This window comes from Protomyctophum parallelum, assembly GCF_964188405.1.
Source record: "Protomyctophum parallelum genome assembly, chromosome: 7".
Taxonomy (NCBI): Eukaryota; Metazoa; Chordata; class Actinopteri; order Myctophiformes; family Myctophidae; genus Protomyctophum; species Protomyctophum parallelum.
In genome coordinates, this window is record NC_139705.1 from 45,114,506 (window position 1) to 45,132,522 (window position 18,017).

The following is an 18,017-nucleotide window of genomic DNA, read 5'->3' on the forward strand; positions in this document are numbered from 1 at the left end:
TGATGAAAAACGGCGTGCTATAGTATGCCGTACAGTAGGGGCTATAGCCCATGTTCAAAAATGATGAAAAATGAGGTTAATTTTTTTTTCAAAATTTCAAAAAACGATGGGCTATAACCCATGTTTTTGAAATTTTGAACTTTTTTTCAAATCCTCAAAAATGATGAAAAACGGCGTGATATAGTATGCCGTACGGTAGGGGCTATAGCCCATGTTCAAAAATGATGAAAAACGAGGTTAAAAAAAAAATCTAAATTTCAAAAAACGATGGGCTATAACCCATGTTTTTTGAAATTTTGAATTTTTTTCAAATCCTCAAAATGATGAAAAACGGCGTGCTATAGTATGCCGTACAGTAGGGGCTATAGCCCATGTTCAAAAATGATGAAAAATGAGGTTAATTTTTTTTCAAAATTTCAAAAAACGATGGGCTATAACCCATGTTTTTTTTTATTTTGAATTTTTTTCAAATCCTCAAAAAATATGAAAAACGGCGTACTATAGTATGCCGTACGGTAGGGACTATAGCCCATGTTCAAAAATGATGAAAAACGAGGTTAAAAAAAGAAAATCTAAATTTCAAAAAACGATGGGCTATAACCCATGTTTTTGAAATTTTGAATTTTTTTCAAATCCTCAAAAATGATGAAAAACGGCGTGCTATAGTATGCTGTACAGTAGGGGCTATAGCCCATGTTCAAAAATGATGAAAAATGAGGTTAATTTGTTTTTCTAAATTTCAAAAAACGATGGGCTATAACCCATGTTTTATTTTAAATTTTGAATTTTTTTCAAATCCTCAAAAATGATGAAAAACGGCGTGCTATAGTATGCCGTACGGTAGGGGCTATAGCCCATGTTAAAAAATGATGAAAAACGAGGTTAATCTTTTTTTCAAAAATTCAAAAAACGATGGGCTATAACCATTTTTTTTAAATTTTAGAATTTTTTTCAAATCCTCAAAATGATGAAAAACGGCGTGCTATAGTATGCCGTACGGTAGGGGCTATAGCCCATGTTCAAAAATGATGAAAAATGAGGTTACGCTTTTTTTTCAAAAAATCAAAAAACCATGGGCTATAACCCATGTTTTTTTATTTTTTTCAAATCCTCAAAAATGATGAAAAACGGCGTGATATAGTATGCCGTACGGTAGGGGCTATAGCCCATGTTCAAAAATGATGAAAAACGAGGTTAATCTTTTTTTCAAAAATTTAAAAAATGATGGGCTATAACCCATGTTTTTTTATTTTTTTTATTTTTTTTCAAATCCTCAAAAATTATGAAAAACGGCGTGCTATAGTATGCCGTACGGTAGGGGCTATAGCCCATGTTCAAAAATTATGAAAAACGAGGATAAAAAATAAAAAAACGATGGGCTATATAGCCCATATCGTCGCGGTGTATAGCGGTGTATGAGAATGGGTGTTGCGGAGGATGAGAGGAATGATCCCCAATGCATTCTCTATGGCAATAGCACAAACTTTGGCATGCTACTAGTCCTACATACTTACACCTAGCAACCCCATTCTAGCCTACTTAGGTTAATCTTACGGTGGACATGTTTGCCTGAAAAGGAATCTTTGAAATGTTTCATAGTTTTAGAAATATAGTGCTTTCAAATTTACAATGGGGCTCAATAGCAGACATTGGCATGTCAAAAATCACTTTCACCTAGAAACTCCATTCACACTTTTTATTATTCAGCTTACTGTGGAGACACATGCTGGAACCTTTTTATTTTGAAATGTTTTGTAGTTTATGAGTTATTTAACTTAAACGCCCAATGCATTCTCTATGCCAATAGCACAAACTTTGGCATGCTACTAGTCCTACATACTTAAACCTACCAACCCCATTCTAGCCTACTTAGGTTCATCTTACAGTGGACATGTTTGCCTGAAAATGAATCTTTGAAAGGTGTCATCGTTTTAGAAATATAGTGCTTTCAAATTTGAGACTTTTATAATGGGGCTCAATGGCAGATTTTGGCACGTCAAAAAATCACTTTCACCTAGAAACTCCATTCACACTTTTTATTATTCAGCTTACTGTGGAGACACATGCTGGAAACTTTTACTTTGAAATGTTTTGTAGTTTCTGAGTTATTTAACTTAAACGCCCAATGCATTCTCTATTGCAATAGCACAAACTTTGGCATGCTACTAGTCCTACATACTTAAACCTACCAACCCCATTCTAGCCTACTTAGGTTCATCTTACGGTGGACATGTTATGAAAAAAAAAATTGAAAATCGCGGAAAAGCGAAAGGCTATAGTCCATAGTTTTTTACGATTTTGGAGGATTTGAAAAAAGGTGAAAATCTCAGAAAAGCGAAACGCTATAATCCATGGTCACAGATCGCATACTGGTCAAGGTCAATTTATACTGGTCAAGGTAATTTACTAGTCTTATGAAGGTCATTTATACTGCTCAAGGTCATTGATATTGGTCAAGGTCATTGAGCGGCGCGCTATAGTGCGCGATTTTTCACCCTTGTTGAGGATTTGAAAAAAAGGTGAAAGTCGCGGAAAAGCGAGAGGCTATAGTCCATGGTCTCGGAGGGCATACTATAGTATGTCGTTTTTCACGATTTCGGAGGATAAAAAAAAAAAGGTTCAAATCGCGGAAAAGCGAAAGGCTATAGTCCATCGTTTTTTACGATTTCGGAGGATTTAAAAAAAAAGGTGTAAATCACAGAAAGCGACAGGCTATATATAGTCCATCGTCTCGGAGCGCATGCTATAGGGTGCCATTTTTCACATTTTGGAGGATTTGGATTTTTTTTTTTTATATCAGAAAAGCGACAGGCTTTAGTCCATCGTCTCAGAGCACATGCTATAGGGTGATAAATCATGTAAATACAACACATTGAGCAGGGTACTGCAGGGAGTTGAACCCCGTTCTGGTAAACCAGGAAGTACCACACCAGTGCCTTTGTTTGTTTTGTTGTAATTTACAGGTCCAACAGCAATCACATTCATTACATTTCAACAGTAGTCATTTCACAATTTACACTTTAGGCAATAATAACAGTAAATAAAATAATAAATCACAAAGCTAACATTGTCAAATTTGCTAAATATTTCTAAATGTACTCTTGCCGACCTCCCACGACAAAATCATTAAAATAAGTAGGTTACCATTTTTCACGATTTCGGAGGTGAAAATCACGGAAATACGCTAGTCTCGGAGCGCATTTTTTTTAAATCCTCAAAAATGATGAAAAACAGCGTGCTATAGTATGCCGTCTGAGATGGGCTATAGCCCAAGGTAAAAAATTATGAAAAACGAGGATTTGAAAAAAAGACAAAAATCACTCCGAGACCATGGTCCATGGTCTCGGAGTGATTTTTGTATTTTTTTCAAATCCTCGTTTTTCAAATCCTCAAAAGAAGATAAACACTCAGAGACCATGGGCTATAGTCCATTGTCTCGAGTGATTTCCGTCCAGCCATAAGCTGTGATCTTAAGTTTTATATTACCTTAGTAGTGTCACAGTGCAAAGGCAGGAGCAATTAGGACCCAATTGCAGACAGATAGGCGCAGGCAGATGAGCTTCAATGCAAGGGTTTTATTCCAAAAAACCAACACAAGGAATACAAGGAACTTGAAGTACATAAATCAGGAATACACTAGGAGTTAAATCATGGATACACAAGGAGAACACTACTGACATTAAGTGACAAACTAGCAAGGGAACTGAACAAACAGGGGAGTATAAATAGACACAGACTAACTAGGCACAGGTGAAACAAAACTCAAAATCAAGACAGGGATTGGCTGGGGGACTAAGTGGACACAGGTGGAAAACAAAGACTAATCACAATACAGGTTAGACAAGGCAGCTACAGAACTACAGGGGCAGACAGGAAGGCACAAAACAATACTACAAAATAAAAAGGTACACAAGTTAAACATAACACGTCACGAACCGTGACAATGCCTCCCCCTCAAGGGATGGCTTCCAGACATCCCTAAACATCGAGCAGGGTGGGTGCCTGGTGGGTGTCTGGAAGGAGGGGCACTGGGACACGGGACCAGGGTCTAGAAAAAGGACTGGGCACAGGACTAAACACTGACTGGACTGGCAAAAACACAGAAAAGACTACAGAGGGAAATTACACAGGGATGCAGGCGGGCAAACACACAGACAAGCAAACAGACAAGCAGACAGACAGAAGGTGGGACAAACCAAGAGACAGACATATCAACTGACAGACAAGCAGGCAGGCAGACAGACATGAGGTTTGACACAATAGGCGGGTAAAGGGGTCAGAGGGGCGACAGGAGGACTGGGGAGTAGACAGACGGACAAACAGATTGGCAGACAAACATACAGGGAGACAGGCGGACAGACAGACAGGGAGAAGGACTAACGGGCTGGTAGGTGGGGCAAGGGATCTAGGCTGGGAAACTGGAGGACTAGGAGGGCTAGGGGCAGAGCTAGGGACGGGGCTACAAACATGGCTTGGAACATGACGAGAGACAGGGCTAGGAACAGGAGTAGACACAGTCTTGGCTATACATGGCGACAGGGACTCAAGAGGGTGTGTACACATGGGCTGGGGTACCTGATGCCAAGGAGACATTGTCACTGGGAGAAAGGAACGGGGGTCAGGTGGCTGAAGAGCACCCCCGGGGTCCAGCTGCTGGAGTGCAGCCCCGAGATCCCTCTGCCGTAGTGCAGGCCCGGGCTCTGACAACTGGACAGGCCCGGGGTCTGGCAGAAGGAGTGCTTCCTCGGCGTCGGTGGGGACATGGGGGAATAGTTCACAAGATCCACATGTGTCAGCAGGGAAACCAGACGAGGTCACTGGTGAGGCTGGGACAGCTGACATGGGTTCTGGTGGGACGTTGGCGGGGGCAGCCAACGTGGGCTCAGGCAGGGCGTTGGCAGACAACGTGGGCTCAGGCAGGGCGTTGACGGGGGCAGACAACGTGGGCTCAGGCAGGGCGTTGCCGGGGGCAGCCAACGTGGGCTCAGGCAGGGCGTTGGCAGCCAACGTGGGCTCAGGCAGGGCGTTGCCGGGGGCAGCCAACGTGGGCTCAGGCAGGGCGTTGCCGGGGGCAGCCAACGTGGGCTCAGGCAGGGCGTTGCCGGGGGCAGCCAACAGGGGCTCAGGCAGGGCGTTGGCAGCCAACGTGGGCTCAGGCAGGGCGTTGATGGGGGCAGACAACGTGGGCTCAGGCAGGGCGTTGCCGGGGGCAGCCAACGTGGGCTCAGGCAGGGCGTTGGCAGACAACGTGGGCTCAGGCAGGGCGTTGCCGGGGGCAGCCAACGTGGGCTCAGGCAGGGCGTTGGCAGACAACGTGGGCTCAGGCAGGGCGTTGGCAGACAACGTGGGCTCAGGCAGGGCGTTGCCGGGGGCAGCCAACGTGGGCTCAGGCAGGGCGTTGACGGGGGCAGACAACGTGGGCTCAGGCAGGGCGTTGCCGGGGGCAGCCAACAAGGACACAGAGAAGACAGGGGGGACATCGGTGAAGACAGCTGGCAAGGGCGCAGAAGGGCACAGGCAGGTCGTCGATGCAGACGGCTGTCGAGGGCTCTGGCAGGTTGTCAGCTGGTGCAGCTGTTTCTGGCAGGACAGGCAGGATGTCGGCAGGGACGGCCGACAAGGCCTCGGGCAGGGTGTCGGCCTGGGCAGCCGACCTGGACTCTGTATCGCTGGGCAGCAGTGGAGACTCCTGAACGCGGGGCAGTGACACACACAGGACACTGGGTGGTGAAGACTCCAGGGCGCTGGGCAGCGGAGGCTCCAGGGCGCTGGGCAGCGGAGGCTCCAGGGCGCTGGGCAGCGGAGGCTCCAGGGCACTGGGCAGCGGAGGCTATAGGGCGCTGGGCAGCGGAGGCTCCAGGGCGCTGGGCAGCGGAGGCTCCAGGGCGCTGGGCAGCGGAGGCTCCAGGGCGCTGGGCAGCGGAGGCTCCAGGGCGCTGGGCAGCGGAGGCTCCAGGGCGCTGGGCAGCGGAGGCTCCAGGGCGCTGGGCAGCGGAGGCTCCAGGGCGCTGGGCAGCGGAGGCTATAGGGCGCTGGGCAGCGGAGGCTCCAGGGCGCTGGGCAGCGGAGGCTCCAGGGCGCTGGGCAGCGGAGGCTCCAGGGCGCTGGGCAGCGGAGGCTATAGGGCGCTGGGCAGCGGAGGCTATAGGGCGCTGGGCAGCGGAGGCTATAGGGCGCTGGGCCGCGGAGGCTATAGGGCGCTGGGCAGCGGAGGCTATAGGGCGCTGGGCAGCGGAGGCTCCAGGGCGCTGGGCAGCGGAGGCTATAGGGCGCTGGGCAGCGGAGGCTATAGGGCGCTGGGCAGCGGAGGCTATAGGGCGCTGGGCAGCGGAGGCTATAGGGCGCTGGGCAGCGGAGGCTATAGGGCGCTGGGCAGCGGAGGCTATAGGGCGCTGGGCAGCGGAGGCTATAGGGCGCTGGGCAGCGGAGGCTCCAGGGCGCTGGGCAGCGGAGGCTCCAGGGCGCTGGGCAGCGGAGGCTCCAGGGCGCTGGGCAGCGGAGGCACCAGGGCGCTGGGCAGCGGAGGCACCAGGGCGCTGGGCAGTGGAGAGCGTTGGCGGCGTCAAGAGCCATGGCGACCACGCCCCCTCGCCCGGTTCCCCCTGAAGATGGCCAAGCGAGACCCCACGAATGGATTCACGCGAAGCCGTTTCAGCGTAGGCTGGCTCAGGGAACACAGGGTCAACAGGGGCAGGTTCTGGACAGACAGGCTGGAGGCCTACAAACCCCAGCCTGATTGACTGGGTTGCAGGCTGGTGAGCAGGTTGTTGGGAAGCAGCCTGGGAAACACGAGCAGACTGAGGAGGACGGCCAACATCATATTCCCACCTGGTTTTTGCCACCAGTCTGGCAAAATCAGGGTCAGTCTTCCAATAGATGGCAAGGGAATTCAGAAACTCTGGGTCCTTCCCTTGTTACACCAAAATCGTCCCATGAAAATGGCAGGCAGGGCTGGTGACTAGATGGCTTCCTCAACTTACTCAAAATAGGCATTTTACTCCAAATGCAAAAACAAAAAGCAAACCTCTGTCCGCTGGGTCCAGACTGGCTAGTTCGTTCTGTCACAGTGCAAAGGCAGGAGCAATTAGGACTCAATTGCAGACAGATAGGCACAGGCAGATGAGCTTCAATGCAAGGGTTTTATTCCAAAAAACCAACACAAGGAATACAAGGAACTTGAAGTACATAAATCAGAAATACACTAGGAGTTAAATCATGAATACATGAGGAGCTGAACACTACTGACATTAAGTGACGAACTAGCAAGGGAACTGAACAAACAGGGGAGTATAAATAGCAGAGGTGGGGACTTGGACTTGAGACTCGAGACTCGACTTGGACTCGAGTCCCGATTTTGATGACTTTAGACTTGCTTGATCAAATCAAAAATAGACTTGGACTTGCTTGGGACTTGAATGCCAAAGACTTGAGACTTGACTTGACTTGAACGCCAAGGACTTGAGACTTGACTTGACTTGAGCCCTCTTGACTTGAACATTTTCAAGTCACTTAATACCTTACAGCATCTGATTATCTTTTTTATGACATGTAAAATAGTTTGGTATTTGTATATAAAGGGATGCCGCGGATCGGATATCGGGTCGATATCAGCCAAAAAACGTGACCGGGATCGGATCGGACTACAGCGAAAATGACCGATCCATTCCAAGCACTGCAAGCACTCCACTCCAGTCCATTCTAGTACTCCACTCCAGGACTTTATTCCTCCAGCAGTGTGCGCTACAGAGGCATTGGCAGCCCCAGTCACACTTCACAGTGGCGGGAGGCGTACTATCATCCGACAGAGCATTGCTCCGAAGGAGCAATGCTCCGAGGTGCGCTGCGGGTCGGGAGAGGGTTGCGGTTAGGTTTAGGTGTCTGCCCCGGGGGAGGTTAGGGTTAGGGTGAGGGAGGAGGTAGGTTGTCGTTCGGACCAATGCTCCGTCGGATGAAAGGCATGCACTCCACAGTGGCAGTCTTGCACAGTGCAGGCTGCTAGGCTAGCCACTAGCCATTACTGCGCGCTGCTACTCAGTGTGGAGAAAGCCGCATTGACAGCCGCTCCCGCATGGGCGTATTATATATTATAAAACAAAAAAGACCCAACAGCCGAGTGCAAAAATGGATTTGCCACCGTGGCAACAACAGCAGCAAAGTTTCAGCCTTTGCTCCATGCAAGCTAATCTTTAGCATTGATTAGCGTCAACATCTTAGACGAGAGAGACGGAACAGCGCAACAAGCTGACAGCTGAGCATGACGACATGCTCATGTTCTTAAAATGATATATCCCCACAGTCCCCAACAGTTGGTTGACAAATATGACCGCTGTTTGTCAATACTTATGTGACAGACCATGCTATGATGCTAATAACTGCTTAAGTGCTAACCAATGCTTAAATAAACAGACGTCACTATTTCCATTGTCACGGACAGACAGTGTGCTGTGTAGCTGTAGGACAGTATGCACGGTTTGGGGATCAGGGGTCCCCACTCCCAGCCAAATGATAGGTTCCATTTGTACACTCTAAATTGACATTGATTTTACAATATAAACAAATACAAAATAATAATTTGGGGTCACAGAGATACAAATTGCTGGGTCCTTAAAATTTTGTGCATAATGTGCATAATAATAATAAATAGTATGGATAAAAAAGGCATAGAATACAATAAAATAAATTTGTCACTAGAACACTTCCACATTTGAAGTATAGGCTCAAGTTGTTAAAAATAAATGGGTCAGTTATTCTCAACCTATACTCATTGTGGAACTTGTTTGTTGACTATTATTCTGGGGAGGTGTTGTTCTCTGTTTTGAGTAATAATATTATCACTTGATCAATCCTGATTCAACATTCCAGACTATAACATCTGTAATAAAAGGTAAAGATAAAAAAAAGTCTGACAGATTTGGGAAAGCATAGAGCGACTTAAATATGTGCTGGATCGGATTGGATCGATATCAGATCGGTATCAGTTATCGGATCGGTTTTGATGATTTTAGATCGGTATCGGATCGGGAGTGGAAAAAGTGGATCGAGGCATTATGTAACATTCCTCTTCTACCCTGGATTTGAACACCTTTTCAGTGCAAGTAATGACATTTTACCATTGTAATAATAATAGCCTGCTTGCTCAGGGGAAACATTTAATTTGTGTCAGATCCTGTGTCTCGGTGAGACATGACCTTTGACATGATCTAAATGGCTCAATAGATGCTCATGATTTATGTAAATCTTTACATACCATTAATTAGTATTATGTCTTGGTGGGACTTGTTTGGGACTCGAAACAAAAGGTAAGGACTTGGTTGGGACTTGAAACAAAATGCTTAGGACTTGTTTGGGACTCGAAACAAAAGGTAAGGACTTGGTTGGGACTTGAAACAAAATGCTTAGGACTTGGTTGGGACTCGAAACTAAAAGTTCAGGACTTGGACTTGCTTGGGACTTGAATGCCAAAGACTTGAGACTTGACTTGACTTGAGAGCAAAGACTTGAGACTCGACTTGGACTTGCAACATAGGGACTTCCTCCCACCTCTGATAAATAGACACAGACTAACTAGGCACAGGTGAAACAAAACTCAAAATCAGGCAGACAGGGATTGGCTGGGGGACTAAGAGGACACAGGTGGAAAACAAAGACTAATCACAATACAGGTTAGACAAGGCAGGTACAGAACTACAGGGGCAGACAGGAAGGCACAAAACAATACTACAAAATAAAAGGTACACAAGTTAAACATAACACGTCACGAACCGTGACAAGTAGTTTCAAGACATATTGTTCTTATTAATCTGTATTTGATTAGCTATTTAGACTCTCTCTGAGCCTCCCTGGTAGTAGGTTTTTGGTATTACGGAAAATCACTCCGAGACCATGGGCTATAGTCCATGGTCTCTGAGTGATTTTCGTCTTTTGGAATGGCTTAGGGTTGCAGCATCTTGCAACCCTGGTCTGGTCCACAAGATTCGCTACACCACCAAGATACCCATGTACCCACCCAAGATACCCATGTACCTGGGCGACCTAGCGCGACTGTGGCTCAGGAGGTAGAGCAGGTCTTCCAATGATCCATGGGTCGGCGGTTCGAATCCCGGCTCGTCCTGTTTACATGTCAAAGTGTCCTTGGGCAAGACACTGAACCCCAAATTGCTCCCGATGTACTGGTTGGCACCTTGCATGGCTTTCGCCGCAATCGGTGTATGAATGTGTGTGTGTGTGAATGGGTGAATGTAATGTACAATCTATGTAAAGCGCCTTGGATAAAGGCACTATATAAATGCACCATTTACCTGTCCACATTTTCGTTAATGTCAACGAATGTTCAAGCCAGATTCGGCACAACCACGGGATTAATTTATTTTTGCTCTGAAATTGAAAATGGTGGACCCTGTTGGAAACAAGTGTAATGCTCTATAAGTATGTCGTCTACAGTATTTATATTGAGTTGTCCTTTCATTTGTACCCATTCTGCAAACTGTTCATAAATACTTCAATCAATCCTAGTGAGTTTGCACCTAGCAGAGGAAGGAGCCACATTCTTAGAGAGAAGAGCAAAGTTTTTCAACAGGAAAGAAATACAAGATATATTGTACCAGTTCAATTCTTGTAACGGTTACTAGAAGACGCAAACAATATTGACAAAAAGGGTTGTTTTACAACAGGCTCCAAGTAGTGTCATTCAAGGAGAGCTTGATTCTCTGCAAAGCAAAATAGCACGCTTAAACAGTCTTTATTATACCTACAGAGGACTGGAGATCCCAGACCAGGGGGAGTTGGAGAGTTAGAAAGGAACTAGTCTACTATAAAAGTAACATTTAAAAACAAAGCATTTTCAGAAACTACAAAACATTTCAAAGTACCGTAAGATGAACCTAAATAGGTTTGAATGGGGTTTCTATATGTAGGACTAGTAGCATGCCAAAGTTTGTGCTATAGCCATTAAGAATGCATTGGGCGTTTAAGTTAAATAACTCAGAAACTACAAAACATTTCAAAGTAAAAAGTTCCAGCATGTGTGCCTACAGTAAGTTGAATTATAAAAAGGGTGAATGGAGTTTTCTAGGTGAAGTGATTTTTTTACTTCAAGGTTTTTTTTTCTTTACCAACTTCACCATCACTACCTTATAGCCTGACCGAGTGAGACTTCCGGGGGAGTAAAGAACAGAGTGGGATTTGAACCCACAACATCTGGATCATGTGGACAGCCACTTAACACATTGCGCTACCAGGCTGTCTGTGTCCTGTCATGGTTTCTCCTCTGTATTATATCTGATTAACATCCACGATAACACTTAAAAGCACTAAAGACACCTTTGATGCACAGCACCATTCAAATGATCTGTACATGATCCCAAGGCCCCATTTGAAAAGTGACACCAAGAAGAACAACTTACAACATAAAATCACAGAGAGCTAGTGGCACCGGTCCATGTGAGCCAGAGGTTGTGAGTTCAAATCCAGCTGAGTTCCTCCTACTTTCACTCTGCAGCATGTTTTGGAGAATAACATCCAGAAGAACACTAGAAAGAGATGGATAGCTGAGGAGATTCTCAAAGAGCATGGTGGCATTCTGTGATAAGCTGCTGTCTATGTGAGCCACAGGTCATGGGTTCAAGTTCAGCCTATGGCCTCGGACGGCATACTATGGCATGCCGGTTTTCATCATTTTTGATGATTTGAAAAAAAAATACGAAAATCACTCCGTGACCATGGGCTATAGCCCATGGCCTCAGACAGCTTACTATAGCATGCCATTTTTGGGGGAAAAAAGACGAAAATCACTGATCTAAATCTAAAACTATGATACATTTCAAAGATTCCTTTTAAGGCAAACATGTCCACCGTAAGATGAACCTAAGTAGGTTTGAATAGGGTTTCTAGGTGTAAGTATGTAGGACTAGTAGAGTGATGACGAGTATAATAAACTGGAAGAAAAGTAACGAGTGTGTGTTCTGGTGCTGTTGATAGAGCTGAGCAGGAGCCAGGTTTCTTTCTAGGTCCTGCTCAGCTCAATCAACAGGACCGGAACACACCTGGGCTGGTTGCCAGGATCACATCCACCAATGGGGAGGTTAGCTGCTTGGATGTATGCAGTGGTGGAAAGTAACTAAGTACTTTTACTTAAGTAATGTACTGTTTGAGGTATTTGTACTTTACTTGAGTATTTCCAATTTCCATGAAAGTGACTTTTTGACGTGCCTATAGCCTATCTGCCATTGAGCCCCATTGTAAATGTCTCTTTGAAAGCACTATGTTTCTAAAACTGAAACATTTCAAAGATTCCTTTGTCCACCGTAAGATTAACCTAAATGGGTTGAATGGGGTTTCTAGGTGAAAGTATGTAGGACTAGATCATCTAACTGTAACTTAATAACAGACTTGTTTGATGCATTATTTCATATTGTATGCATTATGATGATGCCTTATAACATATTACATTTTGTGATACCCTAGTAACCTCCATGCACTTATGTCGACATAACTGCCTTGAGTCTTTTATTTGATGATTCTGCCCCCTTGTGGACAGAACGTGGTATAACAATACCAAGAGAATAACCAGCATGCCTGTGGGGGATAAAGTAGACTCAAACCCATTGAGTTAAATATCGTTGCTGTCAGGCAGAAACCTATCATTTCCATATTACATTTTTTGTGTTTTCTTCTGAAATGAATGACCAACTTGATCTTATATTACTAGCCTACAGTCACACAAAAGACAGAGCTATAAAACTGAGCGCTGCACACTGCATGTCGAAGCTCGCAGATCATCTACTTTTGAATTTGAATCCTGAAAAGTAACAGTTTGAGACATAAAGTAGTTAAATGTAGTTAATCCACCACGAAACGAAACGGAGCAAAGAAAGACACACTGCACACATGCTTCACTTCTTTACAGCAGCAATTTCAAAATTTATTGAGACTGATTGGTTTTTGCAAATAATAGTCAAGCTAATTAATTTTCCCACTAAACATGAAGTTAGAAAGAGGCTTGGGCTGGCTTTGTGGGCCCGACATCAAAACAGGAGGCTCATGGTTGAATGTAAAAATGTCTTGAAGTGATCAGCACTACCAAACAGAAAATAATCTGCACAAGAGCACTTTAATCTGCCCAGAAACAAAACAGGTGTAAAAACAGGACAGTTTTTTTTTTTTTCTGTTTTTTTTTCTTTCTTTCTTTTTTGGGGGATTATTTAACACGTTTTTGTTACAAACACAGGTTTATGATCATCGTCATCATCAATATAAAGTCAGTATCATACTGAACAATATTATTCCCAACGAAAAAAATAAAAATAAAAATAAACAAAAACAAGTTTCAAGTGTGGCCCCTTTGCAAACGAAAGACAACAACTCGGAAACTTGAGAGATAAAATAAATAATATATAATAGTAATATAAATTCAATATATATGAAGGTATACACACGTCACTCTTAAGTAGAAGAACAGAATCTAAAATAAAAAAGAGCCAATTTTTGAAATATAATATAGATATACCCATATCTATGGCTTCATGATTTTTGCACATGTGAATCAAGCTATACAGGCTAAATCAGGATTGCAATTTTCTTCTTTTTTTTTGTACATTTCTAAGAATACCCATAATTCATCTGCAATAGAGCAAACAGTTCCAGTTTTGCATCACGCGGAATGAGACAGCTTGTGTGCAGTCGCTGAGAAGCAGTGGCGTAATTAGACCAAAAGCTAGGGTGTTGCGGGGGCGAACGGTCATGCACGCGCGCGCAGCGCGCGTGCATTTTTTCGGGTTTTTATCGGGTTTTTTCTTACTTTTTTGCGGTTTCTTGCGGGTCTAAAGGCTAAATTGTAACGTGTCAATGTGCGCAAAGGGCTTGAGACAACATAAGCCTTTTCAAAATATGGATGTTTATTTAAGCACGCAAAAAGGAAAAGGGCACTCCTGACTATAGGGATGGGTATCGTTAGGATTTTTCCGAGTCCGGTACCGATTCCGGTTCTGCTTATCGATTCCGGTTCTTAACGGTTCCCTATTTCGGTTCCAAAATGATATAAAAGAGGTCAAATGTTTAACAAAAAAGCTCAATGTCAATTTAAGACATGTAATGAATAAATAGTGTGACATCCTCTTCCTCCTCATTCAGTTGAGCCATTTGTGGATAATATAGTAAAAAAATTAATGGTATAAACTTAAGGTCAATTGTTTTTCACAAAGCTTTTATTACAAAGACTTTGCTTTAAGACAGATGAATAGAGTAGACCAACATCCTTTCCTTTAACAGTTGAGCCATTTGTGGATACTACAGTTACCTCTTACTACTACTGACAATGACAACAAATATGCCTGAGAGACTACACAACATAAACATCACTGCAACACAAAGTCAGAAATCTAGAAAAGAATATCATGTGGTGCACAGTCTGCATGGCATGTCAGAGCAGAGTGTATACTGTAAACTAAAGACATGTATAATGAATAGTATATCATCTTCTCCTTTATTGAGCCATTTGTGGATAATATAGTGATTATTTTAAATGTATCTATATAATATCGATTCTGTATTTACCCAGGGCAATAGTGTTACTAACGGTTTTGGAACGGTTTTGGACACAGGCTACTTCTCTTATTACCAATAACAAATAAAAGCATGTCTGAGATCTGAGAGCAACACACACGATTGACTGTGTAAATTAGCATCGCTAATGAAGGGGAAGGGGCAGCGTGTCAATGGGGGATCATTGAAAACAAAGGCGGCTTGGTTTGCTACTGTACTAACAGAAATGTGCATGCACACGGGCTGCCCAAAGTAGGCTATCTTTTGTTGTTTTTTCGCCACCTCTCGAAGTTAGACTGGGTATCTGACCCTACGCCGTGATCACACACACACACACACACACACACACACACACACACACACACACACACACGGGTGCGCACTCGAAGTGAGTGCACCGACGCTTTCTCTCCTTGTCTCATGTTGATTCAATGCTGCGACAAGGCGCAAGATTCCTGTCCCCTCTTAAAAGTTTCCTCCCATAAACTTTACTTGAAAATTACGTTTAAGAAACTTTAATAATGATGTCGCCTCAGTGCCAGGCACAGCGCGTCTCTCTGTCTCTACTCCTCAACAACTAACTTCATGCAGAGAGATGGCTCCGCCTCTGCAAGCCACAAGCCCACAACTCGTCGCTGATGCAACGCGGTGTAGGCTTGTAGATCAGCTCTGTTCCCTGCGCATCTATTAAGGGAAGAAATAAATAAATAGCGTGTGACGTTCGGTTCGGTACATACTTGGTACCGAGATTCGGGACCCACCCCTACTCCTGACCAAAAAAAAAAAAAAAGCATCATTGACTTTTTTTTTTTTTTTATGAAATCGCTAGGGTGTTGCCATGGCAACACCCTAGAGGCCCAAATGACGCCCCTGCTGAGAAGACGCCGCTTTGGTATGACGAAATGAACACCAGGCATGCAGTGATAAGAGCACGGAATCAGGACCACAAAGGGTTAAGCCCGGTTCATGCTCTACGCGCAATACGTACTGTAGCCTACTCCCTTTCCGACGAGGCCATATAATAAACTACTAACTGATTTGAACCTCGGATGGGGTGGTCTCGGACTCGGAACACTTCAACGAGTACTTCCAGATGTCCTCACTCATCGAACTGTATAGTTCGGACTTCGGAAAGCAGCCTTTCCGGAACCGGAAGATTTTACGACGTCAGAAAAGAAGAACATATTGGCCTTTTTAGTCGCACGCCGAAAATAGCAGATCTACAAGTGGGTCAGCTATTTTAGGACCGAGCGATGCCGTTGTGCGACGGGAGCATAAATCGGGCTTTATTATCAACACGCAACACACGGAAATAAAACTAGAAAAGTAAGACACTCGATCTGATTTGTCTCTCTCCAAAGAACAAGTCATTTTTTCTTCTTTGAATGATTTGCATCTTTATAATCTGATCGGTTAAAATCTTCATTATATTTAAATCCATTGATTACAATTCATTTCCCTTATCTCCGCAGACTCACTTTGGAACGCTCACACATACACGTATACATACATTACGCACACAGGTGAAATGTCATTGAGGCACATATTGAGGGGGAGTTGGTGGCAGACATTTTCCTGAAAGTACAGCCCGGTTATGAGGAAGATTCAAACGATACAGTACAGGCCGTGAAAAAACACAAGCACAGGGCCGGGGAACTCATGCATTCATACATACATACTGTACATAACATACATACATACGTTACATACATACATACATACATACATACATACATACATACATACATACATACATACATCTCTCAATGCTCACAACAGCACCGCAGGGGGGCTAAGAAACTCCTTCCAAACCCACCATTAAATGCCAGATTTATTCTACTTAAGTCGTAAGACAGTGTCCCGAGTCCAAAAACAATAGCCATGGGACAACATCGTACAACGGGAGGATAAATCAGGCGTTAACATTCAAAGATATCCTACCTATATGGTCTTTCCACGAAATAATCCAATAGATGGGTCCAAGCAAGAAAATAGAAACACAATAAATAATAACACAACTTAAATAAAGATTAGTTTACCAAGAAATAACGAAGGAAAGAAAAAAAGCAATAGCCAATCACATTTGTGTGCGGCCGCTCAGTGGGGGTTGATGGGAAGTGCAGTCCAAGGCCCTCGAGTCATAACCCGAGGCCTAATGTTTTGCAACCTCCACCTCACAGCAGAACGTTTCCCGGAGGATCTGCTGTGCACGCACGCACGCGCACGCACGCATACGCAACACACACACACACACACGCACGCACGCACACGCACATGCACACACACACACACACACACACACACACACACACACACACACACACACACACACACACTCCATTTATCTCCTTTGCACTGGAGTCGAGGGTGAAACATCGCCCAGCAGCTGGTGGCTAGAAATAACGTAAACTCGCTCGACACCGACCGGCCGCGCTCTCTGACCATCAGAGCCGATGCAGGACAACTAAACATTGCTGGCAATTTGTTTTTTTCAAAATGTAAATAAATAACAATTTGGAAAATGGTCGACTCTGACGCGATGCAAAGTACACATGATTTGAACATGCACGGTACATCATTATCAGACCTATTTTTACCCTTCGACTTCTTGTGTTTGCCCCTAATGACAAGCAATTGCAGCAACATTAGGCCTTCACCTGTCAAATGTGTGATCCTGTTCAAACCATGTATTGTATACCATTACCATTTTAAAATGCCCTTTGCCAAATAACCCATTGAAACCGGGAAAGCATCAGTGTCGTTTTAGATTTTTGAGTTGGCTATGTGAGAACTACTGATTTAGAAGACATTTGGTCTAATAGTGCTCACAATGTTTAGCTGGCCACTCTATCCGATTACCACCACATGGTGGTGTGGTTTAAATACTGAGGAGGGAACTCAACTTGATACAGTCAAATCAGCGTTAGGTCCCTGCAGGCTCTTGCCGTTTTCTTTTAAAAACTGCAGAAAATAACGCATCATCTGCAAGGACCATAAAAATAACTGGGACGAGTGTGCAAAAAGGAACCAAATGTAAGGGTCCAAAGACCAGTGTTTGCCTCCATCTGTACACTCTTTTGAGTTACATTAAAAGGTAGGGCGAGTGATATATTTTGATTAAAACAAAGTGGTTTTGTTTAAAAGTTAAAGCTCTATATTCTTATTGCTATAGCATGTTAGTTCGGTATGAGTATTTGATAAACGTATCCGTGTATCAGCTTCAATTTGAGTGATCCAGTTAAATTTTTTGTCTGCTCACTAGTTCCAACTGCCACTTGCTAATCCTGTATGAGTTATCTTTCCCCGATTGGATGAGATCGGTATCCCGAGAACCTGAAAATCCATTTTCGGTGTTTTACCATCAGAATATAGAGCTATGTAACACTTAAAGAGTCACTTACCCTACACTTTAACACTAGGTTTTCTGCAAGACGTTACACAGTAGGACCTTTTGGAGCCTCCAGAACAAACAAACAAAC